The sequence below is a fragment of the Trachinotus anak genome, unplaced genomic scaffold (assembly GCF_046630095.1).
Source record: "Trachinotus anak isolate AG129_WGS33_773 ecotype Australia unplaced genomic scaffold, CSIRO_AGI_Tana_v1 ptg000028l, whole genome shotgun sequence".
Classification (NCBI taxonomy): Eukaryota; Metazoa; Chordata; class Actinopteri; order Carangiformes; family Carangidae; genus Trachinotus; species Trachinotus anak.
Genome location: NW_027273879.1, coordinates 3,193,477 through 3,201,724, shown reverse-complemented (window position 1 = coordinate 3,201,724; position 8,248 = coordinate 3,193,477). Strand labels below are relative to the sequence as shown.

The 8,248-nt window shown below is 37.6% G+C and overlaps 1 long non-coding RNA gene across 1 annotated transcript; it reads left to right on the top strand.

Annotated features, from left to right (window-relative positions):
* The first annotated feature begins 4,245 nt into the window (after positions 1-4,245).
* On the top strand, positions 4,246-5,748 carry LOC139611795 (uncharacterized). Its single transcript, XR_011686360.1, has 3 exons — positions 4,246-4,387; positions 5,113-5,173; positions 5,618-5,748. It is a non-coding gene; the product is annotated as an uncharacterized lncRNA (long non-coding RNA).
* The last annotated feature ends 2,500 nt before the right edge of the window (positions 5,749-8,248 follow it).

Here is an 8,248-nt window from a genome sequence, read left to right as displayed (position 1 = left end):
TAACGCATTATCACACATTATCACATTAAAGTTAAAGATCCTATCCAGAAATGCTACATTTTGAATACTCTTAAATACTTTTAATAATAATTGGTGTCTGATGCGTTAAAGTTGAATTACCCTTTTAAAAATGTCTGAAATTCCGTGTGAAAAAATCTTAATCTACGCATGTTGCAAAAATTTAACTACGTCATTCTGCACTGTGACGGTGAAACAACAAAGCGAAGTAGCAATAAGAAAAATACATTTTTGAGTGAATGGGGACTTGACATTTGCAAAACAGACAAACCAAAAAAAAAAAAGAAAAAAAAGAAAATAATCCCACGCAGGTGATATTATGTGAGAATGCCACGTAGTGTGAAAGACATGTTGACTCAAACAGTCACCCTCCTTCACAAAAAGGCCACTGAACGCACCATCAATTAATTCATAAAATGGTGCACTTTTACCACAAGTGATCAGAGCTTCAAATAGTCTGCTTGCATTATGAGCTGTTGCCCTCATTCCTCTGCTCACATGGTTCCATGAAGCTGCCAGTTAATACTTGAAGTGAAGAATATGCTGTTTAAATCCCCAGCTGAAAAGATTTGTGAATAATAATATTTCCTCACAAATGACCTTTGCTGGTAGTTAATTAGATGTTTGACTTTGACTGTGCAGACTGATGTATGTGCTGTTTTCACACCCATCTGCTGAAGGAGAAAGTCCCTCTGTGCCAACATTAATCTGATTTTAAGACAAGTACATACCAGCATTTTCTGACATCACACCTGATCGTGGTCGATAATGCAACATCTCGTGCATCTCGAGTGCAACAATTAAACCTTTGAAGTGAAAAACATTTGAATATTCACAGTCTTTAATCTTCATTGAAGAGTAGATTGTTGTAAATAAAGTAATTTGTAAAGTTTCAAACCAGTTAAATCAACTTTTTTTAAATAGGAAAAAAATATGATTCAAAGCATAGTATTTTCATGTGGTTGAAAATTCAGCATTTTGTGTTTTTCTGAACTGTTAATAATTTTTAAATGAAGTTTATTTTCACACTAACGTCAACAGCATCAGAAAATATGAATAACTCGTGATGTGATCGACTGCTAAACAGACCTTGAGGTCGTTTTCTCAACTGCTGTTTCCAACTTTGAAATTGAGCTGTTAATAACTTAGACTTCTGTCCAGGTAGTTCCTCAAAAGGTCCTTAAAACAACACTGTCAATCACTTTAGGACTGATCTGAAGTTCCCCGTTTTACACCAACTTCACATAATGATCCTGAATTGACTTTCATCATCAACTATAGGAAATCTAAGCCCTACAATCATTTCATATTTGTAAGGAAAGGTTGTGGCCACCCCTGGCTTAACTGGGAGAGCTGGCAGTTGTGTTGAGCTGTGGGAGGTCGGTAAAAGGAGACTGCACCTGTGCTTGGTTAAGGAGGTCTAAGGAAAGTGGCAGCAAATACAGTAAGAACTAGCACAAGTACACTACAAGTGCACGCGCTGTATGTGTTGTCATATGTATTTTAAGAAGGAGAAATGTTTTGTACTTTTTGGTGCATGTTCCTCGTTCAGGGCTAAGCTGTAAACACACAGGAAGTTCAGTTCACACCTCACAGACTTCAGTTGCTAGGCCTGAAGAATCTTGATCTTGAGGCTGTACTCGAACATGTCACCAGCTGTGGAGCAAAGTTTCAACCTATTTTTGTTTCTTTTGTGAGCTTCATCTGTGTGTGCCTTCCGCCCATGTCTTTCTCAGCGTTTAGTTTAAGAGGTCAACCATCAGGCATGAAGCAGAAGAAGACTTTTTTTTTTTTTTTTACTGACCTCACAAACACTTCTTTAGATGTATTTAAATCAGAGGGAGTGGAAGAGAATCAAATGTTTTGAATTAATAATTAGTTAGAAAGAGAACATTAAAGATCTTTGCCACAGGAAGCCAATTTCCGCTAAGCAAGTGAATGCCTGCCTACTCATGTTTTTCTCATGTGTAAATTTCCCCATCTTAATCTTTATCATCCCTGAGATCAGCAGTGTGCTGTAAGTCACTTGTGGCCTACTGTGGTCTGTCGGAGTGTTTTGCTTTGAAGAGCAGATCCCTTTGGTGTTGGCTTAGTTTTACATTGACTGCCCCTCCAGTAAGCACAGTAATCACTTCTACACTGAACTGAGTATTTACTGTAATAAGCAGTACATGCATAATGAAATACTCTTTTTTTGGAAATGCATCTGCATGATTAATAATTTTTTGTAAATGTTATTGACCTAAAGCACGTTGCACAAAGCAGCGTTGTTATGTTACAAATGTGAACACATGGATTTTTGTTGAAGAAATTATTGTTTTTGGTTGGATGAAATGAAAAAAATAAATAGATTTTTAAAAAATTGCTGCACAAATTATTATGAGTAAATATTGCATTCCACTGATAAAAGTGAAGTGCTGTTGGCAAAATGAAAATCTAGTCTTAAGTGACTTTTTAATTGCATGCATAGAGCAATAACACTATTTCCAACAACTTCTTAATGGTCTCGAACAGCCCTGATAATTAAAACAACAAATGCAGGCTGCAACAGGGGGGTCCGGCTTAACCTTGCAGAATTATACATGTTTTAGTGAATAAAAGCTCATGATTATGTCTGTGTGAATATCTATTTTGTAATAGGACTGCACACAAAACAGTAAAATGTGCAAATCTGACCTCGTGTTTGTGGCTCTTTAAATTCGATTTCATATCACTCAGATCAGTTCTGACTCCAACAGTCGGCTGGCAGAGGAGACCAGGGTCAGGACTGTAGCTGAAAGGGTTTGAGAATGGCAGCCATTTCATTTTAAGTTTGTCAGTTTCAGGCTTGTGCATCAAAAACAAGGTGCTTGTTTTGTCAAAGTCAAAGCTCCAACAGCTGAAGACAGGATACATGTTGTGTTCTCAATGGAAACGTACAGAGCAACAGTCTGGGAAGCAGCATGAGGTGAGTTGCTCTGTGTGACCTGTTTTCCTCAGGAAGCAGCGCCCTCCAGTGCAGAGTCAGGAGCAATGTAAGGGAACAACAAACGCAACCCAATCAGTCATACTGGGAGTCAGACAGTTAATGTCTGATGTTCACTGGTATTTCTCTTTGACGTGGGGTTTCCTCGAAATCTATTGTGTGACTTAAGTTAAGACGACCACAGAAAACATGTTTGTGTCTGCTAATGTTAGTGGTGAGGTTGTTGCCTTACGTATAACCAACTGTTATTTTGTTTTTGTAGCTTTATCAGGTAGATAATTAGCAGAATAATGAGAGAAAATGAAAATCTTTAAGTGGGTGTTTTCGTTTTGGTTAGATTTTGGTTTAAAATCGGAGAGTTAATGGTTTTAGTCATTGTTCTTCTTTGTTTTTCTTCCCTATTTTTTCCATCTTTGATACATTCAGTATGTGAATAAAACATGTTTGGATTTGAAAAGAGTATTTTTGTACCCAAGAGAAAAAAGCCAGGGGTTTAGAGGAGAGGTGGCCCTGAGGGCACGACACTGGCCAAATGACATTTGGTCCAAGCAATTTTAGCCTTTTAAAGTCAGTGCAGAAGGTCACAGGCCACAAGATATTAGTCGGAAAAACATCCTCTGAGGATGGAGTGAGTCAGGCAGCTCGGATAGTTCGGTTAAATAACGATGACAACATGCATTGCTTTGTTTAAAATATATATCAGGTCCTGTCTCACTGTCTGAGCCAAACTACAAGTTGTGATTGAAAAATGAGACTGTCCTCCTGTAGAGAGGTAGATAATTAGGTTTTCTTGAGTGAGTTTATCTAATTGTGGGGTTAAGGATTTGTGCAGCTTAGTAGTTTGATGCTGTATGATAGAGAGAGGCTATATTTTTTCTATTCTTGCTACTTTATTTCGGTATTTATGATTGTATATAATTTTGGTACTAATTGATGACTTTGCATCAAGGAAAGGAATAAAGTTCAGGCTCTTGATGACAATATTGTATTGTATATGGGTCTATGTATATACACAACTTCCTTCCTGGGAGATCACAAAGTTTCCAATAACTTTAAATGCTGCCTATCAGTGGATCTTTGTTTCATTTCAACCAGTAAAAAGAAGAGACCAGTAAAAGAAGTCGGTGCATTTTCATTTTGACCCCAAAAGAGCGTAGTGACATGTAAATGAATGGACTGGGGATAAACACACACGTGTCAAACACATTTGCAATTTTACTGCATTTTCCTTTTCATTTTTACTTGAACAATGCATAACAATAGGAAATGAGGTCACATGACTGCTGGCCTGAAGAGCACAGGTGAGCTGACTGGGTGAGTTGAGTTTTCTTGTCTTCTGTGTCCAGAGCTCATTCTCCGTTTGTTCCTCAGCTGAGCTGCTTCCCTGCATCATTTCAGCGTTGAGTGAGTAGTTTATTTCATTATGTTTCCTCAAGTCTTGTTTATTTTGTTGATCTAATCTCCTTGGTTTGTTCTCACATAATTATAGATTTAAAGTCAGAATGTATTGATGTACTGATTTTCATTTTTGAATAGTTTGTTGCTTTATTCAAGATAATATGATAGAATTTGACCTGTATGTTCACTTGTAGAAACATAACCACTCACCTGTAACCACTCACACCTGACTGACTGACAGCTAAAGATTAAACACTTTCAAATGGAGCCTGCTGACTGTTTCTCCTGCTTTGGTCATGTTCATGCAGTTATGCCCAGTGTAATCCTAGAAGTCATTCATGATTGAAAAATTACACTTTCATTTTCAAATTGACATGATCACTTTGAACTATAGGCTTCTATAGTGACTTTAACATTTATAATTTTAGTCTGTTGTTTTTCTGCACCAGATGCTTTCAGGGTGGAAGACTTTGTTATAACCATGGGTTGTGCATTTAAAGGAGAATCCAATGCTTTACTTTTTTATTTTTATTTTTAAGAATTCACATTTTCATATTCCTTTGCCCCGGAGCAGATTGGTCAGTATTTGTGAAGATGCAGCTCTCTCCTCTGAACCAATGGGAGAACCTTAAAATGTGTGATGTTCTATAACAACGAATGGGGCTCTGATGCTGGGAGGCCATAAAAAGTTTGTGTAATCTCTTATTTCAAATCTTTAACTTCATATCCAGAGTAATTTCAGACATATAACTGCAGGAGCCTGATTGATGAGAGCAAGTCTATACTTCAAGAGTAAGTTTGTCTGCTGTCTTAGTTCATAATTTACACTCAAAAGCTCTTAATGTGGAGGGTCCAATTTTGTGCAGTCCACATTTTCATTTGTTACTTATGACATTTAATGGATATTTTATTGTCACTTCCCCCTGTGTTTTCTGTGTGAGGATTCTGTGATTATTTTTTATTTTTTGCTTTGGGACAGATAATACAGGCTTAACTGTCCTTGTGCACAGGAAGAACATGTGACATTAAGCCTTATATTTAGTCAAACTTGATTTCAAATGAATGAACTGTGTGTTTATGGATGATGATTATTTTTGAGTGACAAGCGCACAGCTGTTGTTGGTCTTTTACATTAACTTACACTGCAATTTATGGGTTTTTATGCTCCAGCTTCTAAACAATGAACATTTCCTCCACTCGCAGCGGAAGTTTAAAGATTTTTTTTGTCACTTGCAGCTGATGATTTTCCATGTTTGCTGGTTTCCTCTTTCCTGTGTGCCCATGAGACAAAGGGGCAAAACTCGTCAGAACACCGGATTTCTCTGCCCTGACTCTGCCATCTTTGTCAGAGTAATATCAAAGATCCTCTATAAGTTCTCAACTGTCTCTGGTAGTGTGAATAACCGCATAGGAAAATGAAGCTGGGGAACAAACACATGTGTTTTTTTTTTTTTTTCTTTTCCTGAAACCCAGAGGAAAGTATGGTGGATGAGTGTTGCACATTCAATGGACACAGGTTTAGACTGTATCTACTTGCATCAGCCAACAGAGGGAGCTATTTCCTCAATCTGCTCTAACTTGTTTTTTTTGTTTTGTTTTTTTTTACTGTACTATTATTATTTTAATTACTTTAAGGAAGTACATTACACTTATTTGTATTTCACTTATTTGACACTGTATATTGTAACAAAAATGCTGAACTAAATAATAAAACTAAATGAAATAAATTATACTGGGAGTGGAAAGTGCAAAAAAAAAAAAACAAAACAAAAAAACCCTTTTTTTGTTTGTTTTTTTTTTTAATTCAAAATCAAATTCACAAAATGAAAAACTTTACAAAATATTATATGTGATATATATATTTATTATATGTAAAGTACACATAGAAAATGCTGGTTTATAAAAAGCTTTGCTGTTCCACTTGTAGGCCCCAATTCAAGCCTGATATAAGTACAGGACAGATGCAGCCTGGAAACTTCCTCCTGGTTTCCTGGCAACTTGATCCAAGTCGGCAAGAAAGGGATGTCATGATGCCAGGACTGGTGTCACAGCTGTTGCACCTTAATGAGATAAAACCCCACAGACACACACACACCCCTTTATTATCGTCTACACTGTGTGTCTAACAGCACCGGCCACCAGCAGAGGGCACAGCGAGCTTGTGAGGCAGGTCACACTCTGCTCCTCCAACCTTTCCTTCTTATGCAAAGCTTCTCCTGAGGCCGTCCTCCATGAGTCACGTCCGCAAGCAGTTGGTGTAAAATAGCCTGTTGCTAATAAATATCTTAAGAAAAACTTGCTATTCTGAGATTTAACTGCTGTAATCAGAGAAAACTACAGTGAGCGCAGCCAATTTACAGGAGTGGCTGCCAGTTTTTTCTAACAGGAAATGTACATTTAAAAGACTAACACTGTCTCTGAACTTACCCTATTGAGTAGTTACAGTAAGGAAGTGATGGCACCAAGTGAAATTAAAAGAATCCATCCTGGTGGACCAGCTCCTTCCTTCCCTTTCACCCACTTGGAGCTGCTGACCGATGAGGAATCTGCAGCTCAGAAAAGGATGTGATTTAATCACATTACTGCTTGATCAGCCCTGCCTGAGTCATGGTCCTTGACTCCTGGCCTCTAAATGAATCACGGAGCCACTAAGTCAGGAGCGATTTGTATGTCACTGTGATTAAATCAACTGCTTAAATCCTATCCAGTCAAACAACAGGTTATCTACGGGCCCTTCCCCAGGCACATTGTCACGTTGCCAAGTGACTGTCTGTGTTTTCAGGGACTTCATGTGAAATGAGGGGATCGGCTGCAACGCTGAATCAGGGCTGATTTCCCTGGTAAAATCGGAGAGATAAGACCCTTGTGTCGTCTCACCCCCTTTTACTACACTGTACTTTCTTCTCCTGTGTGGTTATCACATGTAGCGTGCAGATTAAACCGTCACACCTGAAAGCCGGAAAATAAAAGCTTTGAAGAGGGAAATAATCTGTCAAACTGAGAATAACTCCAGAAAATTCACTGATAAAGCTACAGTGTTCATTTTCTACCAAGTACAATTTGGATTAGTGAGTTGTTGTGGTGGATGCAGCTTTCAAAAACCTGTTAACTGAAATCTCAGCATCCTGCCACTCAGACTTTTCCTTTTAACGGAAGAGAAGAGTTGGATTGTGCAGCTAATAGAAGTCTTGTGGTTTCTTCGTTTCAAGGTCTCATGATTTCATGGAACTGAATCAGACTTGCAAAACCCATGACATGGCTAAAAGCTCTCCTCTCCTCTGCTCTCCTCTTCTCTCCTGTTACTGTAGTCCTCACTGAAACACGTGTGTGTGAGAGTGTGTGCGTTTAATCGCATGAAGATTATCATATGACTCATGAACGTAAGCACAGGGCTGGTACAGGCTTATATGAACGAAGGAGACTGAGAAAGGGAGCATTCTTCATGAATTAAATTGTTTTGTCACTTAGTTTTATGAGGTTAAATGTTTTATTGTTAAACTGGAATTATGCCTTACATGCTCTTTTATATCCTTGAGTGACTATTTATTTCATAATCTTTCTTTATTTGGCTGCTTGTTTCATCAAATCAGGGAAACTTAAAATTATTTTTCATTCTTTTAAGCCCTGACTGAACCCATGATTAAAAGACTTATGCTCTAGTTAATTTTATACTTTTTCTAACCAGGCACTGTATTACCATTGGCATCATAAACAGTAACAACCTAAAAACAAACAAAATTATTTATTTCTGTTAATAAACATAAAAGTTAAGTGGTTGTTTATTCTCATTTATGATGGGATCTCTAATATCTGTGGGTATTATTTCCGGTATAATTTTCTATCCCATCAGAAATAATGGAAATGCAG